This window comes from Haliotis cracherodii, unplaced genomic scaffold (assembly GCF_022045235.1).
Source record: "Haliotis cracherodii isolate W230 unplaced genomic scaffold, xgHalCrac1.p SCAF_1, whole genome shotgun sequence".
Taxonomy (NCBI): domain Eukaryota; kingdom Metazoa; phylum Mollusca; class Gastropoda; order Lepetellida; family Haliotidae; genus Haliotis; species Haliotis cracherodii.
The window spans coordinates 79447783-79475020 of record NW_027266264.1 but is presented as its reverse complement, the minus strand read 5'-3'; the positions used below and the strand labels follow the sequence as shown (position 1 = coordinate 79475020).

General features: G+C 39.4%; 1 protein-coding gene across 1 annotated transcript in view; it reads left to right on the top strand.

The window, feature by feature from the left end:
• The window catches only part of LOC139469366 (synaptotagmin-C-like), a 46541-nt gene that overhangs the window by 330 nt on the left and 18973 nt on the right, over positions 1-27238 (top strand). The gene's annotated exons all lie outside the window — the stretch shown is intronic.

Below are 27238 nucleotides of genomic sequence, written 5' to 3'. Positions count from 1 at the left end.
AACGATCAGAGACCGTGGTGCCCTTCTGACAAAGCGATCTTGGCGCTAAGGTGATCGCAACTCCCATTCTTTAACATAGACTAACGACAGTCGTAGCGCTGAGGTTGTCTTCTGCAACGGCACGCGGATTGACCTATCTAAAAATTGGACAAAATTTCAAAGAAGCTTTGCACCTAAAATGTTTAAGCAACATTATTTTGACAATCGTATTTAGGAGGGTATTCAAGAACGCTATGCTTAACTGTGAGAATACTGTGAGTCGCCTGTGCGTGATGGACGTGAAGTATGTGTCCTGTGTCTTTGGTACGTGTATCCCCTTCTTTACACTATGTGGCAGCCAGTTTGTAAATGCGACTTGCAAATATTTGAATATTTGTATGTATTCTGATGAGATCATGATTCATGGTCACAGGTGGTAGGACAGCAGACTGATACCTATGGTTATGCCCAGTTATCGGTCCATGTACTTACATATTCATCTACAAAGGTCTCCCCAATGAGTAGGGGCGGTCGGGTAGCCTAGTGGTTAAAGCGTTCGCTTATCACGCCGAAGACCCGGGTTCGATTCCCGACATGGGTACAATGTGTCAAGCCCATTTCTGGTGTCCCCCGCCGTGATATTGCTGGAATATTGCTAACAGCGCGGAAGACCATACTCACTTGGACACTCTACGTACATTTATATATGTTAAACATTTTGATAAAGGAATCGTTTTATACATTTTCTGTTATAAATAAGGGGAAATAGAAAGGTACTGGTAGTACATACAGCAGACCTCCTCTTCATGACCTCATAGGACATTAAGTCATACGGGAGACAATCCTCAGTCGGTATTGTAGGTTTCTTATTCTCGCTATCTAAAATTAAATCGGACATGAAGCTGTACATCTGAATGCATGGCATGGCCAAGTTGTGTAATCACTATGCATTACCAGTATTTGAAGTGTCATCCAACCTCTGTTCCTGAAGACAAGGTTGTTTGTTTCCTCCGTTGCCTTGTGACCTAAGGTACCACATCACGCTATGAAGAGGTGGCCCTTGTGACCAGAAGTTATGCCTCTTGATCTGTCTGCGCCACATATTAACGTTAACAACGGTAATGCTATTACATGGTGTACTGGTGGAACTATAAAGGTTCAAAGTTCAAAGGTGTTCTTAACCCAACTCCATAACACAAGCCCAAATCAATGTTCATAAATGCCGAACAAAAATAGCTGACACGGATGAAAGTAAAACAATACTATTACCTTGTGCTGAACTCTTTATTGACTTGTCTGCTACATGAAGCTCAGCAGTCCTCAAGACCGTGTCTATATCGCATGACTAGAAACCTAATTCCCAGAGTAAATAACTCCATTTGATACGTTTTATGGATACATAACATTCGTAATTTCACCACGTCTGCTTTGATATCTAACTGTTATGTGTGATGGCGTGATATGAAGCTATCAGAACACAGAATATAATTACATCATTTATTCGTGATAACATAAAATAAACGTTGAACTACCAGACACTGAGTTTGTCCATCGGGACATCAAGAACGTTGTATGACATATTGCCTCTTTGAATACTGTTTTAAACAGTGTTCCAGCAACATCACATCAGGGGACACCAGAAATGGTCTTCACACATTTTACATTGTACAACTTTTTAACAAATAGGCTATCTCGCCTCCCCAGTAAGTGTGTGGGTGCTAACGGTTTTGTGTACACGTCTGAAATTAATGTCTTGTAATGATTTTTTTATATATTTAGAGTGCTGTCTCTTCTACTTCAAAGTATTCTTTGCAATGTATAGTGTGGGCGTAAGTTCCTTGTTTGGTTGGTAACACTGTAACGTTTCATTCCATCACCGAGAGAAAGATTCATTTGTTGAGAAACACCCGCCCATCACAAACTAGGATTGTCCGGGAGTTGATTACAGAAAATACAAAAGTGTAGGTTGAACAGCAATCACCAGGCGGGATCGAGCAACATATACATACGCTTAGATGGCTTTCATGACACGTATGTAACAAAACTTATAAATATGTAGAAAATAATATTAAATTAGGAATAAATACATAGTTTCTTTTCCTAATACAGCATATTTACCATCCACACATGACATTTTGATAACTTCTTTGTCGTATAATGTCTTTCTCATCACTCACTAATAACGATACATAAACATTTCAGCTTTTACTGCAATGTGCGCATCGACAGGTATTACGTCAGAAGGTCAGTTATTAGTCAGTTAAAGAGTAACAAGTAATATAGTTTCAACTGCAACAAGTATTTTTAGACAGTGACGTAACAACATGTAAGGAAAATTTATATTTGCCAACACATTTTTTATCTAATCACCTTTCGCTGTCCACATGCTTGAATAATCTATGGGCATTTATGGCTGTGTGACCTCACGTTTATTTAGAGTGTACCTGGCCTATCATAACATTACTGAATGCAATCAGATGTCCACACAGCGACAAAATGAAACGAGGTAACAAATCGGACTTAACTCCTCCAAATCCAATTGCTTTTTAATTCCAAAATGTTTCTCAATGACAACGGTCTGTAAATAATCGAATCTGGACTAAACAATCCCGTGATTGATATCATGAGCATCGATCTACGCAATGTGGATACGATGACATGCATCAGCCAAGTCAGCGAGCCTAATCACCCGATTGGGAAGCATAGTTTAATGAAGACAATTCTAAACCGGATCTTCACGGCTCCCGTCAAACACTGATTTTCGGTCATTTGACCTGATCCCCGATGGTTAATTCTGACCCCATCGCTGATGCATAAGGCCGGTGTCATGTTTGTCTGTAAACACTAAAGTGGTACTTTAATATTTGCACACTTATGCGCCAACGAAAACCGATTTTATCGGTTGGCTTCACAACTTCCGAGGTACAATCGAACATGCTCTGTCTATCGAGACTGCAAAGAGCGTCATATAACTCTGGATCAGAAGTTGATCACGGTTACAGCTTTCAAGGCCTCATTAAATCATGGTGGACATGTGGAGGACATTTCCAAACTGACGCATCAGACTTGTACCATATGTTCCCTTGATTTTTCAGGTTAATAATTGACCTGCATTTGCATGTATTTGTGACGGATGCCACTGGTGGGGCAGGATACGCTAACCTTTTCGCGAACATCTAGGAATGCGATGCTCTGATGTGAACTGTTAAAGCATTTCCCTTTATTCAAGACTTGTCAGCTTGATGTGAGTTCGTTCAATGTCGCTTTGAAATGTTACAGTATTTCAGTTTTATCACGGAAGGTCAGCTAGATGTGAGTTTGTTCAATATCACTTTGGAATGGTACAGAATTTCTATTTTATCACGACGTGTCAGCTTGGTGTGGGAGGAAAACCTTAATTGGTAGAGTGTTACTAATTTTATGAGACCCACGAAAACGGATATGGTGCTGACACACCAAGAAACATATGATCAGGTCAAATCTTGTTATCAAACCCACGATCATAGGTTTCTGGCACCCCTAAGGGAAGTGACTTTGTCAGAGGAAACTGCTATACAGAGCTATACTTGTCATTCGTGTGTCACAAAATGCAACATCAAATAGATGCGAAGTAATTTTATGTATAGTATGTTAATCTGGTATCCTTGATAAAAACAACAGCCTTGGTTATATTGAACATTAATATCAATAAACCTGCATCTCTGTGCAATAAATGGGACATTTCATTTTATCTACAAGAGTACGTCGTCTTAGGAACCTGCGCTCTTCTTTCATTATTCATTAATATACCTTCGAACCACGACATCTCATAGTTACCGGATAAATAAATACGTATCAAACATCAAGATTAATGTTTCATTACACGTGTCCAGTGACATCGTGCCTGGATTTATACTTTTATGTTGTCATTTCTGAATAGATATGATCATATAACACGTGGTTTACTAAAAGAAGATCTGTATATCATTTCATATCGTTTCACATTTCAAAAGATTGCTGTATTATACTAGCATTGCGAATGAAAAGGTCGGAATGGATGCATGTTTGAGATTTATCATCAGGAACATAAACGTTCTATTCATCTTTATCAATAATAACAGATTTATACAGAGCTCTTATGACATACACGCACAAAGTAACTGAATGCTGGAAGCAAGATCCCATCAATTAAAGGCTTGGAAGCATATGTTAAACTGCACTTAACCCAAGTAGCATGTTCAAAAAGAATATTGGGTTTGACAAAACCTTGAATCCTGCAACTAGAGACCTGGAACATTCGCATTATTCTGCTCTGGTTGATATTGATTTGATCGAAACCTGACACTAAGTGAAGATTAGCCCGCAGAATTCTCCATTTAAGCCAACTGAGATGTTTTTTTAATTATGTAAATGTAACAGTATGTGAAAATTGTAAATTGAATCCTGACTCAAAATACAGTAACCCGATGTCACATCCTTATGGCATTGACAAAACAAAAATGGACGCACGTTCATTCAAATTCAAATCGCAATGATTAAAAACTGAAATATCCGTAAGCGTTGTTGGATGTACATGTTTGCGTTATAGAAAATACCGTACTGGGGAAAAGGAAAAACACACCTGGTGTGGCTGTTGCAATTGGCAGGTGGTGTGGATATAGAGTGAGAGAGGAAATCAATATAGCTAAAGGCTACAAAGCGGTTTATGTGACAATAGAAACAGGTGCAAGATAAAAAAACCTGCATGTTTCATTATAGTACAGATCAATTCCATTACTTGTCAATGCAATGTCGTTTTAATGGTTCGTAAAAAGAGTTCGACTAAGCCTAGTTATATTCCCTAAGATTAAGATAACAGTATTCCCTGAGGTTTCGTTAATTTAGCCAAATAAAAAAGATAAGACTTTGTAGGTGAGCAATGACGTCATGTAGTGGTTATGAACGAGGTAAAGTCAATATTTAGATTGTTATGTGATGAAAGGATGTCGTCTATGATTCGAAGAAGTTCAAATAAAATGATATTTTCATAGAAGTCTTCCATCATTATAACTACAAAAACAAAAATTCTATAACTCAAAGCTTTGAAAACGTATAATTTTGTGAATAATATTTAGAATCTCTTTTAACAAGCGTCTAATGAGCCTGACGCTCAGTTCCTCTCGGCGTCAAACAGTTACTAGTTCTGTAAAGTTCTGTAAAGCTTGAATTGGCACCAAACTTGTACCTGCTTATAATTACGAATTCAAAATTCGTGCTTAACTCTCACATAATTTCTTGGACTTGGTATTGTCATCTATTTGTACGATACATTTATTTCATGTTTCATGCACACAACATTTTTATATCTTCCGTTTGTTAATCCATTTAATCCAGGTAATACTAGGCTTTTCAGATCTCTGCTCCATCGGTGGTATATCTGAACTTGTCATTTTGTATATGTGTCACAGAGCTGTGCTCCAATGATCAGGCTATCATTAAACAAGAATAAAGTAATAATGAAAACGCGGTTATCGGTACACGGGGTTGTTAATAACAGTTAATTGTACTAATAGATGACAATAAAAGGATCAAATAAACCCAAACTGCGCTGACAAAGATCACTGGATAATTACATCAGAGCAACTACACAAGCGGCTTAGCTAAGCAGCTGTATTACAGTATTGGACCACAACTAATTAACACCTGAGCTAGTTAACTCAACACTCTATTGAGTGGCTAACCTCGGCTGGGTTACATAATGGGAAATAAACAATCCCTAAAATAAGTCACTTGGACAATAAAATAGACGAGTACCTAAATACCAAACTAGTCTAGTCGACTAAAGATTCAGCCACTTTGATTGAACAAGGAAATACTAAAATTCCCCAAAAGCTAGACAGTCACGGAAAGAGTACTGGAAACCCTATTTAATAGGTTTACCAGAGTAAGTCAGTACTATAAGCTAGATCACAAGTGCCCCGTATTCACCTACTAAAGAGACCTGAGTTTTGTTCAATCGCGCAGTAGTGAGATAATCCTGAACGATGTAACGAAGCCTGGGGGTAAAGGCACAAGTTTTATATATATACATCGCGCGGACCTCGAAGAGGACAATCTCTCCTTGACAGCCGGGGAATGTGATAGTCTGGCGAGCTAAGCCAACGTGTGTTTCTAGACATGAGGAAAACACGATTAGCAAACTAAATACTATACCTGTACTGACGATGTAAGTATCAAAATAAAGCGCTGAACATTAGCTATCAACCCCGGGGCACACCGACCCGTACAAACGGCCTAACGAATCCTGGTGGGTCAAGACACAAGATCGAGAAAAGGTTTATATACACTGAGCGCGGACCTCAGTGTAGACAACTCTCTCTTGGATAGTCGGGCCAACATGTGTTTCTTAACACGGGGAAAACACGAATATCCAACTAAATACTATATCTATCTTACTGAAGATGTAAGATTCAAAGTAAAGCGCTGATTATAAGCTATCCAACGGTGTTACTAAAGATTTACAAGCTATGTTCAATTATTGATGGGGCAAAAATGATCATAAATACATGAGACATATCTAAGTGTACATATAAATACCTCTTGTGTTTGGAAAATATCGTTACAAAAACTTGTTTAATACAAGAATAAGGTAGTGAACATATAAGAGATAACATACATCAAGTCAACACACGGTATGAGTGTGCCATTAGATCACAAGAGAATGAAGTAGTCGGGCCACTTATTCCCTGACACCGACTGTAATGACACTGTACAACGACGACAATGTGGAAGCAAACTTAAAACGTGAAAACGTGCTATTCGTCAGGCTCCCACAACTCAAATCAATCAAACAATTTTGTTTTGTCTATGCAATATCATAACCTTGGAAACAGCTTGTGCAGTTGTTTCGTTCAGTCATTTTGTAAATTAGAATCTATTTCAAATTGTTTTCACCTTTTTCTCCATACCGTTTTATGAATGTTTAATCTTATTGCTTATGTCAGTGACTACTTTCCACATGTTTTAGCGTTCCCAAATCATAAAACATGTTGCTCCTTCCTTATCTAACGTTAAAACCAAGACATATTCCATTTGTTTGTTTTTTGTCTGCACGGTCTTAAAAATGATTTTATTAGTCTTTGGGCCATTCGTCTGGTGCATATGTTCACAAACTAGAGCTTTAGATGATATAAGGTATGTAACATCCATTTGATGTCCAAAGTAGCTTACGTACTGTTTTTATCAGAGGACTGTATACGAAAAGACACTTGTGACAGGGCGAATGGTAGTTGTAACAGACAGATTGACAGCTGTTGTCGACGAGAGGTACTTGCATCATCAGATTATTTGAACGGCAGTGGCCTTGTAAAAAGTAACTCTACTTTGAAGATTTATGTGACTAGTGGCGGACGTCCTTCTAAATCCTCCCAAGGGTGTTTGTGTACGGAATACACAACTCCTACCGACAGGGTGGGGAAGTAATTCACGCGCAACGTTTGTTGATTATTATGCGCTTGTCTGAGCCTTTCCTATCGCCTGCCAACATACATGTCTGTCTGTCTGTTTGTTGTTTAACGCCGCACGCAACAATATTCCAGCTATGTGACGGCAGTCTGTAAATAATCGAGTCTGGACCAGACAATGCAGTGATTAACATCATGAGCATCGATCCACGCAATTGGGATCAATGACATGTATCAACCAAGTCAGCGAGCCTGCCCAACTGATCCCGTTAGTCGCCTTTTACGACAAGCATAGTCGCCTTTTACGAGCATGGGTTGCTGAAGACCTATTCTACCCCGGATCTCCATGGGTTGCCAACATACATGTACTAGAATGAACCATTAAACGATGGTACACAAAGTACAATTAATCGATGGTTCACATCAGGATCGCGGAGAAAAAAACAAGATTCGCTCTTGGTGTATCAATGCACCAATTCATCTTTCAAAAACGTTTATGTGTCTTTGTTCAAAATATATCCATAATTAACGAGAATATGTAATGTATCCACATAGATATGTGACCTGTGACGATTCCGGGATAGAATAGGTCTTCAGCAACCCATGCTGCCGTAAAAGGTGACTATGCTTGTCGTAAAAGGCGACTAACGGAAACCCGATTTCAAACCAAAAGTGGCAAGGCATTTAAATATTTCATTCGTGTCACAATATTCACTAACAATGTTCCATCTGTCGGCGCTATAACACATCACCCATTTTAGAGCATCGCCACCAACTAAACATTGCCGGTATATCATCCCTCACATTCAAGAAAACTTTACATGGATGTGGTGTTTAATACCTAGAGAAATATACTAGGATTATTAATTATCTTACCCTTGTATACAGCAGAATAGACAGCATATAAAGTATGTCATGTTGTATGAGCGACTGAATATAAACACCTCACGCTGTTATTATACCGCACAAGGCCAAACATGGAAAATATTGACATACATAAATTCTGATACAGGTAGCTAATTCTTCAGTTATAACATTGTCTGTTGGCACACATTACTAAACATACAGTGGAAAAGGTATTCAGGGTGTAGGAAACAACTTGGATGCACCGAAGACTTTGATTACAACTAATATACGATATTTAGTTGTCTTACTTACCGTCTGTCTGAATGTAATACCATGTTTAGTAGGTGTAAAATGGGTTTGAATGTTTAGGTTCTACTGTTATGTCACAATGACATTTAGCTAATGCTACACAGAAAGATTCACACTTAACAGTTGATTTTCATTTACATAACATGGGAATTGAAGAATGTGTGTATAATGCCAATGCGTGTATAATAATCAGCTTTGTAGGAGTAATGCCGTTCGTATTGTTATCAACGTAAACTGTGTGACAACACTTCCCAGGATGTCTCTATGCATGTATGTGTTTTTAACCAGTTACATGTACATGCACATTCATCAACTGTGATAAAAACAGTGCCGAAGTGGTATTTATCAAACCACTACATAAATGCATGTATATGCAAGGACGTTTTCATGTAGATTTGTACAAGGCAAGAGAGACAATGCATGTTGATATATTAATCAAATGCTCATGTCAAAAAGACTATTACATGACCACATTACAGCAGACACGGCTGCCGCAGTAATAGTGGACAAACTATTGTTAACATGTATTTATCACACATTGTTCCTTCATCTACATTGCGAATGTATGAAAGAGCGCCTCCGTGGTCTAGTGGTAGGGCGTCCGCCCGGAGAGCGGAAGGTCCGGGGTTCGATCCCCGCCCGCGTCATACCAAAAGTCGTTAAAAGATGGTACTTGTTGTTACCCTCTCTGGCGCTCGGCATTAAGGGGCTAAAACAAGGACTGGTCGGTTCTGGGTCAGTATACTGTGTCTGAGTGGGGTATTCGTGTTAAACTGCGGCATGGTATCTCAGTGGGCTAGCACTATAAATCGGCATCGGACTAGTACAAGCAGCCACACAAACACACACACGTACATGCACGTCGCTATATAAGTGCAATAATCTTGGACGCGACGTTAAAATCCAATTACACCTCACCTCACCACACGTATGAAGAGTATTTCCATGGCCCGCCACGCGTGATAGGCCCATTACATTCCTAATTGTCGCCATAAAACAATGAAACAGTTTTGCAGAACGCGATAGCAAACTTTTGCGTTGTAGTGTATGATCTTTACGTGATCCTTATTTTATTGTTGCATGGGTATCCATTGTCATTTACTAGTACCATGATGGCACAAGATCATGCATGCACACATATTCATGGGCATAAAGAGGTTATCACGCGAAAGTATTTGGGGATGGTAAATATACGTCAGAAGGTAAGTGATGTGTCAGTCGGACAGTGACAGTAGCCAATATAGTTCCAACTGAAACTAACTATATATATCATGCAAAACAACAATTGCTTACACAAATTGTTTCTCCTTGTCACTCGCGGTAATCCATCGGTCTGTCCGCTAGGGCAACTGCCCTACATACAAGGGGAGCTACTCTAACCCTAGTCAACGAGACGTCACGGCCACAGTCAGACGTTGTTGACAGTCGGCCTGTCCTGTCATAACGTTACGAACTGCAGTCAGATGGACACACAGCGACAAAACAAAACATGGTAACAATTCGGACATATTCCGCCAAATCCAAATGTTTTAATTTGTGGAAAAGGCTCCAAGCCGCAGAGGTCTACAGGCAAAGATATGGCAACTGATCCCGCTTGGCTAGTGCCCTCGCAAAATTGTTTCGCAATTTATATCTCCAAAGTTGCCAAAACTTGTAAAATGCCTTAGCTACGCAAGAGTAAGACACTTAATTTCAGTATATTAGACTATTCTTTTGATAATTATAGCAATAATCCCAGGAATTTCTCAAGATTCCCAAAGGTTAATTCTAACTCGATCGCCGAATGACAAGGGCGACGCCATGTTTGATTATATAAACTGAAAGTAGTCCCTACTTAACCTTTCATACTTGCATCTCTGTACGCATATGACTCCAACGGATATAGTTTCATCCGTTGAATTTATCCTGTCGAGAAACCTACCCATTATATGACAAAGTAATTTACTAATTGTTATTTTGTCATTGTCAGTATACGTGTATACACTAAATTTTAAAGAGTTATCATGATATAAGATCCATTAATGCAAAAATAACTATTAGTCACACGGACACTCATGTCTACATTTTGATATCGTTGCATTTGCATCCATGCACACATTATCTTGTCAAGGCACGTGATCATGCACATGATTGTACCGCTATAATGGCCCTGAGATCCATGCACACATGATAACAACATAACTAGCTTCCAAAAAAGGCATACGTCTATGCCCTAAAATCTCTGTTGGCGCTTATTAACCATCTTCGTGAAACATTGTATTCTGGTAGGAAGAGAATAATGCCCACCATACAAAATAACATTAAAATTAAATACTATTGCCGAGTCCTTGCAAACAGAGTAAATCGTTGAGGTATTTTAACTATGAAAAACATCTATGTTGATGGCGAGACCTTGTAAACATAACGTCACCCCTTCCTGAAAATGAGCGGTTGCGTTAACCTGGAATGCTTGAAAACGGAATTGTACTGGCGTTCTGGTGTTTATCGTGACACTAAACAGTCACTCTAAGATAGGTAACAATATACCAGCATCACCAGGGACCGTTCACGGGAAACGTCACGCCTGCGAGATAATAATTATCTGCATGGTTCGGTTTCAAAATCGGTTTTGGACGATAATTTTGACAAACCGCAGCATCCATGGCTTACATCTGATTAATGCAAGGACTTGAAGTCCAGTGGCCTGTCCACGTCATGGAACTGCACGCTTGGCATGGTCAAGACCTCATCTGAGGTTCAGTTAACAGGACTGGAGGTTAGTCCTCTTCACAGACGAGTCCAGGTTTCATCTTGCATCATTGGTGACTGTCAGCGTGTTTCTCAACGTCGGATGGAACATTACGCTGACGCAGGTGGTGTTCAACATTCTGCATTGGGTGGTGGGAGCGTCATTATGGGAAGAAATCACTGCACATCTCAGGACGCCTCTAGTGGTCATCGATGTCAAATTCAGAGGTGTACAAGACCGTCACGAAGTTATCCGTCCTGATTACATCGTCTCGTTTATTCGGAACCGTGGACGTCACATCACTTTACAGCAGGACAATGGACGCACTTCCGTTGCGCGTGTGGTCACAGACTTCACTGGACAGAACATGCTCACATTCCCTTAGCCTGCTGTTTCGCCAGATCTGTCGCCCATCGAATATGTGGAGGATAAAACGAAACGTGCATGCCGACTTCAAAACCAACTGGTGACGTTGGTTCAGCTGAAACAGGCCAAGGTCCAGATGTTGAATGAAATCCTACATGCCTCCCTCTGCCATCTGTTCCCTCCCATCAGTCAGACAGGCCATTTGTCATACATCTTGTTATTGCCTATCGTTATACAGTTGAGTAGAGGGGTAATTGGAGCACTCACCTTAAGCTGTAATGGTATGACCCAACATGCTTCTGCTTCTTCCACTACAGCCAAGCCATATGGAGGAAGACACAAGACCTCGGATTGGCTGTAGCCTATAAAGAAGATCCAGCAGTGCAAGAGTGGATTAGACGGGCAGCAGGTCTAGCGCTTCTCCTTGCAGATGATATCCAAGACGCCTGGCTAGAAGCGATGCAGCACACACCTGATCTACCCAGAGCTGACACCTTCAACGACTGCATGGTATTGTTTGGGTAGATTATGATGCTCGCTTTCCGATTCTCCTATGGAATCATCATGACAACACTGTCCCGAGGACCAACAACAACCTGGAAGGCTTCCAAAAGCTGAAAAGAAGTCTTCCTCAACAACACACCAACATCTACCGTCTCATAGAATTCTTCCGAATGATTGAGAAAGCTGACAAGGTGAAATTGGCGCAGATCAACCTCGGTGCACCTGAGCCAAGTAGAAAGCGGGTCTACCGCGAGGTTGACAATAGACTCCAGAGACAGAAAGATCAACTGACCCAAGGAAGGAAAAGTACAATCCAGTTCTTTAATGCTGCTGGTCACCTATTGAAGCTTGGATAGCCATCATCCGCCATTATGATGCTTTGAATGTTGAATTATGTTATTAATTCTTGTTAAACATGGTTCATATTTATAATATTATGTTGAATAAACCATACTAATTTATGAATTACTTTTCTGCTTTACAATATGTTTTCTTACAATCTGCAAATGAATTAGCACAAGATCATTCATAATTATAATCCTGGTGTTCCCTATAATTCAAACTTAAACATAAACACAGTGAATGATCTGTGTTGAAAAGTCGATATTGATAGGTAGAAGTCCTATGTTGCTATAAGCTGTATGACAAATGGCCTGTATGACTGAAGGGAGGATACCCTGCCATCTTATGTCGTAAAAGAGGCGCCGTTGTCAAGCTTGTGTCACTGCTAATCGTGGTCACACCATATACTGACTCGTGAACTGACGCTGAACCCCACACCACTTTCAGCATGAGATGAAACATGCAGAGAACAAATTTTGACACTGTCATTATGAATTCATGTTTCATGAACATCAATTTATTGTTCTGTTGCAAAATCATTCTTTGTTTTCGTGTATGTATTACTCTCCATGATAGTCAATGGTGCACAGTTGGAATACAGTTCTTGCTCCCCGGGAAGGTTCCGGGATAGAATAGGTCTTTAGCAACCCATGCTTGCCGTAAAAGGCGACTATGCTTGTCGTAAAAGGCGACTAACGGGATCGGGTGGTCAGGCTCGCTGACTTGGTTGATGCATGTCATCAATCCCAATTGCGTGGATCGATGCTCATAATGTCAATCACTGCATTGTCTGGTCCAGACCGCCGTCATATAGCTGTAATATTGCTGAGTGCGGCGTTAAACAACAAACCAACCAACCAACAATTCTTGCAAATAGCTAACACACATTGTCATATGGTCTTAGTATTCTTTTATAATATACAAGCTTGTGATATATGAGTGTGATTACTATACTGACGTGCGTAATTAAACTACTCTTTTTATACATGTAGGACGTACATTTAATGGACCCAAAATGTCAACTGTTCCATTAAGTTTGATCTTTTGTCAAGTAGGAATTACAGTCAGTCCATTTAAATGCTGCTTTCGTTAACGTTTTCTCAAAACCAGATAGTTGAAATTAGTTTCAAGAGTTTGCACGTGTACATGCCTAGAGTTGCGTTAGGATTTCTACATAACGACGTTGCAGTTTAGTTGCTCGGTGTTTTTGCTCAGTTTAAATGCTCCGAGGAATTGATTGTAGATTTAACGAGAATGGTACAGGTCTTTGAAAATCCCCCGATGGCAATTAACTGATCACCAAAACACAGGAACCTATTTTTTTCTAGAGAGTGATCTATCTGTATTTCTCTTAGCATTTCTTCGTTTTTATCAGAATGGGTTTTCAGGCCAAATTATGTGCGTCTGACGCAGCATGAATGACACATGATGGAACTATTGCAGGGTAACGAGAAATGTATTTCTGTTTGGTGGTGTCCACTCTGAAGCCAGAAGGCGACCGATTGGAGACAATTTCCCTTGATACATTTACTCAATTTCTGAGTGAGAAAAAAATCATACTATTCGTAGAGAGTATTTAAATGTCCAAGTGGAATTGCTGAAATCACACGTTCCGTATTCGGCTTCCAAATCAAACCTATTTGGGGACGTTTCCTGAATCTAGCAGCGGTAAGTGGCAAATGTTTTCATTGGCTCATATATAAACTTGTATTCTGCGTTTGTCTTCTGCATTCTATTAATGCTGTTTCTGCTAATCCTACAATAATAACAACATGTCATACATTGTTGAATGTGTGAAACGACCTTTTGTCTTGATATTTTGATAATTACAATAACAATTAACAGTGGCGTTTTATTACTAACATTCTGATTGGGTATTAAACAACCAGCTGACCTCAGGCCTATTCCACACAACGAATGCCTGTTGGGGATTAATCCCTTGAACAAACAACTAAAGGTATGTTCAGTGTTGTTACCAACAAAGGCATATTGTGACATAAGTTGTGGACACGGCAATCAAAAGGCTGACCAGACAGAACAGAAGGTGGTAATGCATTAAACATCCGAGGTGGAAACAGACAGATTGTGACTGGGCGTCGGTCCGATCGTCATAACAGTTGCAATTGCGCGGCGCGTCAAACACTGGAAACCCGTTTTAACCCCATTGAGGGGAATCCCCCAGTGGCCGATTTTGTCGTTTGTGAGGCGGTTTCGCCATCATTTGTATCGTCTGTCCTACGCTATTTCTATATTTCAAAGTTTCATTTTGAGGCATTAAGTGTGCAAAGTTTCTATGCTGGGATTACTTGACTAAGTGAAGAAGAACCTCTATGTTTACTTACTTAATTTGGGAATTTAACGTGCGCTTTTCGACATATGCGTTTTTCGCGCACACCTCCATGTTTTGAACTTGCACTCATCCTTCTGCATTTTTCATCAATTTGCATTTACCTCTCATGTCCGAAGCTCAACAATAATGGCATTTCCCATTATCAAAGGCAAGACTGTTAATTGATACAACGTTTTCTATGGTACTACAGCGTAACTACACCACGCATGTGCAAGAAACAGAGTGTGCCACAAGTCTGTAGGCATTTGTAGAAATTAGCACAATTAATCGAAATAATGTGCTTGTATTTCCAGATGATTATAGATCCGATTGTAGAAAAATAGCCCTCATTGACCTAATCCCCTGAGGACAAAAGACCCCTTGGATCAAATCCCCATTAGGACAAAAAGGGTCAATAGTCTCCACATGAGCTATTAGCTATTATTTTGTCATATATAATAGTAAACGCCTTACTAACAATATACAATAAATATAGTAAAAACACCCACATGTTTAACCGACTTGTAAAATCAACAATTGATGAGGGATGCCTCAGAGTATTAATGAAGAAAACATCTAAATAGTGAAGTTTATAGAGGCTTTTGTTCTAGGGGGTCCCATAGGTCTTTTGTCCAAGGGGGTTTATCCATGAAGGCTTTTGTCCGTACACCATAAATCCATAAATCGGAAGTGTATTTATGATGGTATTGAATTCATATCGGAAAGAAAGCGTAAGAGATGAATGTTATATCGTTGGATATTTGGCTTGTACCGTACGCTGCATGTTTGTTTGGAAGTTCACGCAACATTTATGTTTACATAGTGCAAGTTATGCGTGACGTTTATAGAAACAAGAGATGCAATATATGGTACACATCCAAATCCTGTTGGTTGAAGTAGCTTTAGAGATGCGAACGTAAGACATGACCTTTTGACCTTGGTCTTGCACACGCGTGCGGAAATGGCGAATGATAATTTGACCGGCTTTGAGGCGCGACTGGATTAGATATGAATCATGCATCGAAATGCACCCAAACATACCATCTCTGGAAAAAGCATTTCTTTGCGTTCGTCATTATCGTACTAGGGGCAAGTGACTGTCGGCACATTAACCAGATTTGACGCCTGTTTCCGGTCAATAGGCGACTGAAGGTAACTGGATCTGAAGGAGGTGACCAGGCGCACGTCACTCTTATCTTATTAGCCGTAGACGACGATAGGTATACAATATAGATGTACTCGTGTATAGACACATATAACCACTTCGACGTACTTTTTATCAGTCGCAGACATCAAAGAAAATTTACCGTCCGTCTTCGAAAGGATTTTTCATTTTCATTATGGAAATTGTATATATTCATTCTGACACAGCATGCGAATGTAAATTTTAAATCAAAAGGAAATGAGATCGGATAATTAGCAGACTCTTTAATCGTGTGGTCATTCTTTTGACAGTAATGACGTTTGTGGTGTTTAACATCTTCCCGAGGCAAGGGCGTTAACTGAACTAGAGTCCAGTTCCCATCCTTGCTGACCCAGGCTGGAATTTTCAGGCTCGATCGATGCGCCACCAGTGGTCATGTCCCTCCTATTGACCAGTCAGATTCCGTGGTCAGGCTCGCTTACTTGGTTGATGCATGTCATCGATCCCTCATTAAACTGACATTTGCTTCAAACAAGATGCATATTGTAAGAAAACGGGTCTTACCCCGCGACGTGCACTTTGATTAAAAGCATGATAAGATTTGCAAAATATCTGTCGACGACCAGCTGGCGGTACTCATGCTTCACAAATCCTGCAGTCGATAGCAATGTTGTTAACGAAGGGGATGTCTAGTTCATAACGTTATTTTGAATAGATTGTGCATAGATTTATTAGTCCAGCCAAACCGTAACTCCGAAATTCCAGCCTGGTTCGGCAAGAGTTGGAACTGGACGTTCAAAGTCAGTTAACGCCCTTGCCTCGGGAGGATGGATGCTTAAAGAACAGCCCAAATAAATGGAAGAACAAGCTGATGTTCCCAAAACATTTCGTTGAAGACTAGTGTGTATTTGAACAAGTAATTTACATCAGGTTGTAGTTATATATCCGCATGCTGGTACAGTAAACTACGGTTATAACGAACTCAAAGGGACTACTAATTTTAGTTCCGTAATCGTTATAACCGTAGTTCGTTATAAGCACATATACAGCATAACGACAGCAAATAGTCGGGGCAAAAAAGTAGGTTTGTTATATCCGTCAGTTCGTTATAAGCGTGTTCGTTATAGAAGTAGTTTACTGTACTCTTATTGTGTGCTGGAGCACGGGTGGTCCAGTGTCACGGTGCTTAACTAACGAGGCTGATGCTAGAGTAACGCCTCACCAACAGAGGAGCCGACTCGTAATTGTCAAATGGGATTTTATAGCGTGCGTGAAAGTCGAAACATTAACCAAGACAATGATCAAGCTATATCGTTACTTATATTAAGGCGACAAATAAGCAGTTAACAATATACCGCACACGGCGTGATATACGTGTAACAGGCGAACATACACATGCTCACAGCTCTGATGGGAACAAGTCAGTTATAATATACAGCTGACCCTACCTAAATACACAGAAGGAATTACAGATATAAATATATATTTAGCATTAAGTTTATATAAGTGACGGGCGACTCAGTTCGGGCGTCGGAGTACTTTACAATGGACAGTACGGATGATCATTTCGTCAAAGGCGCCGCAATTAGCTGTGTAGAACACCGTCCCTGAGAACCGCCAGATACCTGTGATGGCGAGTCATTACACACACTCTCTCCGTCGCCGGTACCAGATGTGCGCTGATCTAGTTTAATGACAGCTATTCCTCATGGTATAAAATATGACTTCGTTAATATTTGATTAACATGTCAATGCAATCATTTAATGGAAATTTTCAAGACGGCTGAGAGTTATCAGACCCCAATGTTCCGTGGCGTTATGGTAAGGGGGCCTCAGGGGCAATCACCAGTGAATCCTGATCAACATTCTTAAAACCTGAATCACTACATGGGCACTTTTGTAAGTGCTGAACTATAAATATGTATGCCTTGTGATAAGGAATTAATGTTATTCCAGAATACAACCATATATCATTTGGTTCATTACAATGAAGGGTGTTGTGGTACGTTCCTTCTTTACACTAGAGACCCTGCTCCTGATAAAGGAGACCAATTAGACCGCCTCATCTGCTTCATGTGTACGTCTATGCATAAAAATTCAGGGTGACAAAACACTGTCCAAGAATGTTTGACAAGAGGAATGACTTCAACTGTTCAATAGTCAACTTTTCCTAAATGTCGAGCAATAGGTCTGCAGCACCACCCGTTGCTGTTTACATTTCACAACGTTTGGTCGTGTGCAATCGACCATGCTGTTTCTACCAGATTTCAAAGAGCGTCGTAGGATTCTTGCTCAAGGTTACATAACTAGAGTGAACAATTGACTTGCCTTTGAATGTTTTTGTGACGGATGCCACCGTTGCGCCAATTTACGCCCACCTTTTGCAAACACCTGCCATCATTACTCTTTGGTAGTGATTAATAAACACATGCTGAATATATAGTCGGAATCATACAATCAACTCTCCCTTTAGCAGATATTTCTTATGGCTAAGGAAAGAGTTTCGTCGCTTCATTCACAACATACATTGGAATATTGAAAAAATAAAAAACAGGTATCTGCACACGCTCTTGGTATATTTTCCCCGAGTGAAAAAACACACTCTGAAAAATTTGACCTTCGTGTTGGCAGATCGTCATTTACTGAGGTTTGAAATCCCATTCCAGGAATGTATAATGCGCTTCATGATAACTATTCACCTTCTATTGGGACTGCGAATTTCAGTTATATATCCGCCTTGTTACAGACAGCAAGTAAACTAATAGCGCCTGGCCGCCGTAATTAAAGCCACAGACGAAATGTCACAATGTTCTTAGAAATGTTCTGGGGAAATGAGCTGGGGATGGGAAAAAATAATAGTGATTGGATAGGGGTGTCGCATTTTTAAGACCTTCGGTGAGTGTACTTAGTCTCCGCAGTCAGGAATATTCAAGTAATATGACATAATTTGTTTGTTTGTTGTTTAACGCCGCACATAGCAAGGGAACCTTCACTGACCCTGAACGCCCACGGGGAAATACAGAACACACATGATACCTTTATTTATGAATCGGAATAATTAGGCGGTTCATTTACGAAATCACGTACACAACAGACCCATTTGAATTGTATATGTTGTAGATTGTTTGTAACACATAAGGCAAAACTATACTATTTCCACGACATCAGTTCGAGTGTAAAATGAGCCTGTAATTTTAGCTTGTTGATAGTGTCTGCGTATGCAAAAATTGTCAGCAATGAAATATCACATCGCGTCATGGATTCCCTTCGGGATAGGGTATTCAAATATAAGTGAGTAGATGTTTACAATCAAGATAATAATCACTTCATGGGTACACCACGGAGACTTTCATTGGGGCTATGATACGCATATTAAGTACACTTTTAAAATCCATCCTCATAAGACTGACCAAGACTGTCAGATATGAGGTGTCTATGGAATCGGTAAGAATTTATATTCAGGCAGCTAGGTATTTATCTGCGATCTGTGGTGACTTTTGGGCTCCATTTTGCGATAATATCTTGAAACAAGATGTCGTTGTTTGAAGTTTAAGACACACCACTCTTATGGTTAATAACGCTGTCTTTGAATGTACAGATGTGAAGAGACAATGCACAATGGAGCCGAGAGTGTGGTCACCTTAGCAGTAGTGTTAGCCATAACCTGCTTATTATCGTTAAGTAGTTCGCTGTGGGTTCGACTATGTTGCCCCACCTGGGAGAAGTCTCATTCGCTGTCTGGGCTGCGTGAAGGGAGAGCAAGGGCCTAGGGCTCACGATAAGCCTAACCAGCCTGCCAGGATCACCCGAACCCTCTTTGTCGCATTTATTTTGTAATAATCTGTATAATAATAATAATAATAATAATAATAATAATAATAATGATGATGAAATATTAATATAGATTATACAATGAAGCCCAGCATTGGCACAAACACATTATCTTAAGCGAAAATTACAATAATAATATATTTAATAACACATTAGATAGGCATACTATATTCGCAATTTAGACATAAGTTTGAACGTCAAGTAAATCAAAGAGAAAAGAGGAAAATGCATTTCTTTCTGATATAAGCGTTTGACAATGTAAAGTAATGCGGTTGTCATAGTCGAAAGCATGCTTATTATAGCGAAGACATGTGTTCTTTTTGAACGTTCATTGCGGGATGACACGTGGAAAGTTTTAAAGCAGATCGGCATTCAGAACAGAAAGGATAACTGCCAAAGTACACGGTATATTAATTTCGAATAAATTATCTTATAACGAGACATGCTTGTACTAATTGATATATTTGTGAACCATAATTGTTCTCCGTATTGGCATATAGTTTCATGAACGAGGTTTCTCCATTTCAGTTTGGAGGAACAGCAAAGTTTTGGACGTACGTATAAAATTTAAGTTCTCCACAGATTGTCTTTGATTTGACAGGACTTGCAACGGACACACAAATAATAGTTTTGCAAAGTTATTACAGTTCAGGTTGAATACGCCACAAAGAAATAAAAGTTTGCATTTAAGAATATATACAGTAATTGTCCAAGTCCCAAATTCGCAATAGTGGATTCTGAAGGGGATCTTTTATCAAGATCCTGTACAAAGCGTGCAAAATATCTGTGTGTGCCTTCTAATAGATCGACAAGTGAACCCTTGATGTCAAAGACCTTCATTCGGAGTCATTCTGTATCATTGCAAGCCATATTTTAACGCTTGGAATTGGATGAAGATCATAGGTACATAATCCTGAAGATCTTAAGGAGTTAATATTTTGTCTTGCATTCGGACAGTACTTTTCAATTCTTGGTTTACAGGAAAGATTATACGTTAAGAGTATGCCACCGTGTAGGTTCTACTACACCAAATCAGAACTAGTTTGGGCAGTGCGGTTTTCGTAGGGAGCCTTCAGTGCAGATCGAGAGATATCTGAAGGCTGTGATTCTGTATTCTGTAAGATTTTTATGTCTTTCAAATGTACATCCATCCAGTTATTAAAACTGACCATGTTTTTTCTATATTTAGTACTGTCTTTTTCAACATGATGACTTATGCTGAATGTGACCACAGCTATTTTCAAGTAGGTTTCATTTGGTGCGAAACTGGGAGTGGTGTGTTTAGCTTCCTGTACTCGGAAAAGGAGCTGGATAAGCTGGTCATTTTTTCATTTTTCATTGCTGCTCTAAGGCCAAACTGTGCACACACGTACAGGTAATAGCTGTTGAATGCTTAGTTACTTAAAAAAATATATATAACGTTACTTTAGAAGTCTATGGGAAAATATTTGGTTGTGTGTAACTTGTACGGTAGAATCAGTGGTTATGCCACTTGTGTTTTGCTTTGGTGAACACAATTATTGCGCTTTTTGATGGATTATATGATAGACGCCACCTTGAGGCGTATGTATGTACACTATGAAGGAATGTGTGTAAGCCGCTCGTCGATGCTCTAACAGTTGTAGTCAGCAAGCAAGCCTATAGGGATGTCCATACCATATGCTCGAATACCACATCGTGCTTGTCCGAGGGCCGTAATAAGATAATTGATAAAGCAAACATATAACAAGCAGAGATTATTCTGCCTTGGCCAACACCTTGTTGAACGATATATCTGTCTGATTGTACACCCTGGTAGGATATAAAATCATAACTATTTCCATGTGCAAGTATTCATATGGTCTGTAGAATAGTCCACCATGACATATTCTATCGAATGCTTTTTCAATTGTCCCGTTGTATGTAATATTGAATGCCTTCTATCAAAGTAAGTACTGACATAATAGCTCCGTGCTCTTTTCTAAAACCAAACTGTAGCATATAAGGAAAATCTGGGTTAAGATTAACAATTACAATATACATTTGAACAGAAATTTTTCAAAGAAATTACCGAGACGTGATGTTAATGTAATACCTCTATAATTTCGAGGATCTGATTTCTCATTTCCCCACTATATACTTCTATGACCATGTCAAGTCTATAGTCATAGGGTACATATTGCAGTTTTATCATAACAAAAAGTATACATAAGGAAGAAATCAGATGTTCTCTTGCTTAAATACTACGTTCATTTGTAATCTTATCCGGACCTGGGGATATATTGCTGCTGGAGAAATATATATAATTGAATTTTCTGGACTTTTGACAGTAACGTGATTTGACATGATTCAAGTAAAGCATGGCAAGTATGCAGACCTTGCTTATGAAATAAACGTGGCCTAGGTTTGGTGTCTCCGGATCTCTTGGCGCAGATAGAGACTTCCGATTTCAATAATATCCAATTACAGTAATTTATTTGCACAACAAAAGGAGCACATTGATACAATAACAAGTCTAGAAACGTTACACTCGTCGTGTTTAGTTTCAAACATTGAACACTGAAGATATAGAATCTTCATATCCATGGGACAGACCAGTGAGCACGCATCTTTCTGAGAACATGCTAAGAACATCATGCACCCGTCTAATGTGCAATATGGACTTTTGGGTGTTGAAGGTACCCATAAAAACGAAACGGGGCAACACGCGTCAGTCAGGTCTTTGATGATGAGGCATAAATCTCGTCATAGACTATTGGGCATGCTTGAAGCTGGGGTGACGGCAACACGAGTGGCGATAAATCTACAGGGATACCCTACTAAGACCTACCGTCTCACTTACAAACAGTGCGAAGGATTGCCAAAGAAGCGGAGCCCGACGTGTGACGTCGTTACGTCAAGATGGCTTATCGCCCGTCCTCACTTGCGTAAACGCCACACACCAGCGTTAACTACAACTGCCATAACACAGACCTGTGTCAGCACACTCGATGCACAGGCAGCCCATATCAGATGCCAACCTCAATACTTAGTTTGGACATGTCCTTCACATGTCTACCATAAAACGGTTTGAAACTTTAATGAGGCGTTGAATGGTGTTTCCTTGATTAAATTACGTTTTTACAAGAGTCGTATGGCGAAGTCCTCGTAGAAAGAGCATGCTTGCTTGTACCTCAAAGTGAAATGTAAACACCAAAGGAATATTGATTGACATAAAGGGAAAGTTGACTATTGGAAAGTTGAAGTCATCCCTCATGTCATACAGAATTTGTTTTTAAGTTGTTTTCTGAACCTTTATGCATAGACCTAACTATGAAACAGATGAGACTGTCTCATTGGTGTCCTTTATTTCAAGTTCAGGTGGCTAAATCAGTGGGAATTGGCTTTTGGACCGTTATTAAACGAAATCACATCATCGATATATCTACAGCTGAGGTCAAACTTGCGTTAAATCCAGTCGTGCAACTCAGTCATTGTCTACTGACGTCAAAATATGTATAGGGTAATCGAATAGTGTGGGAATATGATTACGTCAATTAAATGTCTCTATATTTCTTAAATGAACCGATTTATATATTCTCATCTCTCATCTGGAAGTAAAACCTAATCATTCAGCCCCCTCCCCCGTACCGACTCACCAGTTTCAGTTTACTATGCCGGGGTTGTGTCCCTTGCCAATCTGAGAAGTTTTGCTGACGAACGTCTTTCACGTATTCAATATATATTTAATGTATCTTATTATACATCGATTAGTTTGAACACAGCGGGGTAGTCACTGTATTTTGTACTGTACATTGAAAGGTCCTATATGAAGAACCCAGTGATTAAAGGGTAAAAAACCTCTCTCTTGTGAAGCTGATGTGAGATCAAAAAGGTTCTTAGAAAGGGTGCAGAAAATAGCTGCTGAGGACTTTCACGCGAGATTAAAACCACCGTCTTTGAAAGACATGCCAAAACGATGAAAGGGCAAATGGCTGTCACATCATACAACGTTGCGAACATTTTACTAGAAATGTTATCCTATCAATGCTTTTACATATTTTAACTTCTTGTTTCCAGTCACGACACTAAAAAAATCGGACGTTAACACTTTATATTCGCAATAAGGCAAATAACAACTCTAATGAATTGTAATACTCATTGTTGTTGTAACCAAACCCTCTGGGAAATAAAAACATTTTGACGGTTTTATAGTTCCCACTTTCATGCAAAATAAGGTACACATGGCCTGGATATTTCATTGATCATATATGTACATTAATATACATGCCCATGTTCGGTCAGCAGGCGCAGATATAATCCATTATCCTCGAGTCCTAAGTACCAAGCTCAAGTCGAGACCCTTTCACCTTTATGTTAATTTTTTTCTAAAACTTTATGGTATTTGATATATGTTCATGTAAACGTATATTGATTATAGGACTGCAGTCTCTTGTCAATAAATCCGTTGTTACGCAACCAGTCTTTATGGTCCGATCATCTTTACCATTTTTTCATCCCAAGACTGTAAAGGCCTTTACCATACTATCTATATTTTACATGGCGATTCTCTGCGTTTCGTATGTAGCAGGGTCGCAAGTATTCGCAAAACATCTAAGCGAGAGTACTATACTTTGATTTTTAACGGTATAGATTCTATAGGCTTAGTTCTATTACTTATTGTAGATATTTTAGCCTAAAACTCCTCATAAGTATACTTTCTCAAAAACGAAACGCATAGGTGATATCATTATTTCAGTAACGTAAATTTCGTACATATAGAAAGTGTTTCATGTTGCACTGCTACGAGGGGTGGCTGAAATGTTCTTAGCCTAACCATGATGGGCTTCAATAACTTCAACTTTCCAATAGTTAACTTTTCCCTTTATGTCAGTAAAATTCCAGCAACGCGAGCCTTATGTCTTTTGAGCATGCTGATTTTGTACGTAGATTTCACGTATGACGTATTTCTTGCATAAAAGTTGTTCGATCAGGGTTACATCATTCACGACCTCAGTAAAGCTTTCAAAAGATTTTATGATTGATATGTGAGGGACATTCCAAATTTGTCGCATCACTGGCAAGAATGATGTCCGATGCCCTTCTTTTAGTTGTGCCATATGTTTCCTTGTTTTTTTAAAGTGAGCAATTGACTTGGCTTTGCATGTGTTTGTAATGTGTGCCATCAGCGGGACACGATATGCACACCATTTTGCTTACACCCGGTGCCATCATTATGCTAATCTTCCAACTAAGGCAACTGAGTGAGAATATCATGAACGATAAACGTCGTGAAAGCTCCCTAAAAGGTGTCATGTTCGTCCAGTACAATTTAGGACTGTGACTTTGAGCTCATTGAAACCCTCCGCCCTCATCAGAAATGGCACCGTTGTTTCCACCTCTTCCCAGACATGAAGAAAGAACCAAATATGCTTACGATGATGACCTTTCAAATCACCAAGGTGAAGCCTTCTACACCATTAGGATCCATTCACTTCAGCATCGTTGGCAGATGTGTGTGAACCTCGGAGGGGGTTATGATGAAACATAATTAGCAACCAACTGCATCAATACAAGTCCATCATAGTTTGACACAGAAAGCTTCCGTATATATTAGATTAACAATTTAAAATGAAAGCCAAACAAAACAAAATATTGATTCACCTTTTTTAAAGTAAATGATATGGCCCGTTTGGTAAAGATAATTCTGTTGAAATTCTTTCCTGTTTCTGAGACACTGTCGTTGGCGCCGAAGCTCTCATGTTACTAGAGAAACAATGTCGGAACACTTTGTTTGGAAGTCAAGTAAAACACATAATGCTGAATCGACTTTCGTGTTTTTTACTTCAAATCTGATGTCCGTTTTGCTTTCAGAGCTATTTTATATGGCGGCAAGTGGCACAGCATCCATTATTGCGGACATCCGATATTGTAAGTACTGCAGCTCAGACTGAACAAAAGAACTCCCATTTATAGCGATCACGCATCATGTGTGCGACGGACATGTCGTTGCTTATAATAAGTTATGTAACACAGTTGTTGGGTTAATGTCACTGAACAATTTTTTCAAATATATTACGGGGCGTCAGCTTAATGTGGGTGGAAAGATTCAGATGGAAAAGATGCAATGAACAAGACAGACAATGTACAAAGTAATATCATAACAACATTTTCTTGTCAAGTCTGTATGTTAGTTTTTAAATGCCGAAATCAACAATATTCCAGCTGTATGACGGCGGTGTGGAAATAATCCAGTTTGAAGCAGACAATCCGGTGATTGACATCATGAGCATCGATCTTCGCAAATGGGATACGATGACATTCCTATGCGACCTATTCATTTGATCTAAACACCGATATTTCATAGGTACAGCGATTAAATACAAAATTAACATTGCGTGTTTATCCCTTCAAGTGTATGTGTTACTTTTATGTACATGTACCTTTGACATATCAGATAACATGTCGTAATATAAAACGTCAGCGTCAGAGAATAATTTAACCTGTCTCGAATATCTCCTGAAACAGATTCCAGTGGGCGTAAAAGGCAAAATAACGGTGAAAATATGAATGGATCACTGAAAATGTTTGATGATATAAAAAAAAGGGACGAGTGGGAGTTTATTTCCTACATGAGATATCAACACTACGTACAGCCTCTTTAAGGATGTTATCAAACAGTATACGCTTTAAAATAGTACCCGTATTTAGGTAATTATGACTTTCCCGCATATTCTCACAATTTTCTCGTTGACTATCTATACCTGTTCTCAATTCTAAGGGACCAAACATTTGATATTCTGGGGGAAGCTTGAGTTTTTATCGAAAGTACAATTGTCGTAGAGATTGCGTGAAGAAAATAATTTTCTTTCAAACGTAATGAATTATTTAATTAAAAATATTATCTGGTTTTGCAGCTGTAATTGAAAAAAAAGCAAAGGCAGAATCGGGAGAACCTGATGGTTAATGCGTTCTCTCAAAGATCCCGGGTGCGATTCCCCGGGTGAAGCCAATTTCTGGTGTCCTCTGCCGTGATGTTGTTGGAATATTGCTAAAAGCGGCGTAAAACCCAACTCACTCACTCACTCACTCACTCACTCACTCACTCACTCTGACAGCTTGAGACCGCTTTAAAGCATAGCATTGGGTTTACCAGATAACACATCCTTATTTTAGATGACACAGTAAACCCGTATGGGTCCAGTGGGGAACGAATTAGAAACATGAGATACTCGAACACTTCGTCATTGTCTTTTAGGTCTTTGTTCTCGTTTTCATGCTCTTTAGATCCGTTAATGTATGTTCACTATATCTATTAACCAGACCTCGCCGTGGTACAGATGTTGTATCGGATATCTCTTCAGTGTAAGACTGTATGACTGTATGCTTGTACATTCATCGGAATAGACGAGGATGTGACTGCTAACCAAGGCAAGCTGTCTCCACCAGCCTTTACCTACTGCGTCTAGGCTAGCGGGCAT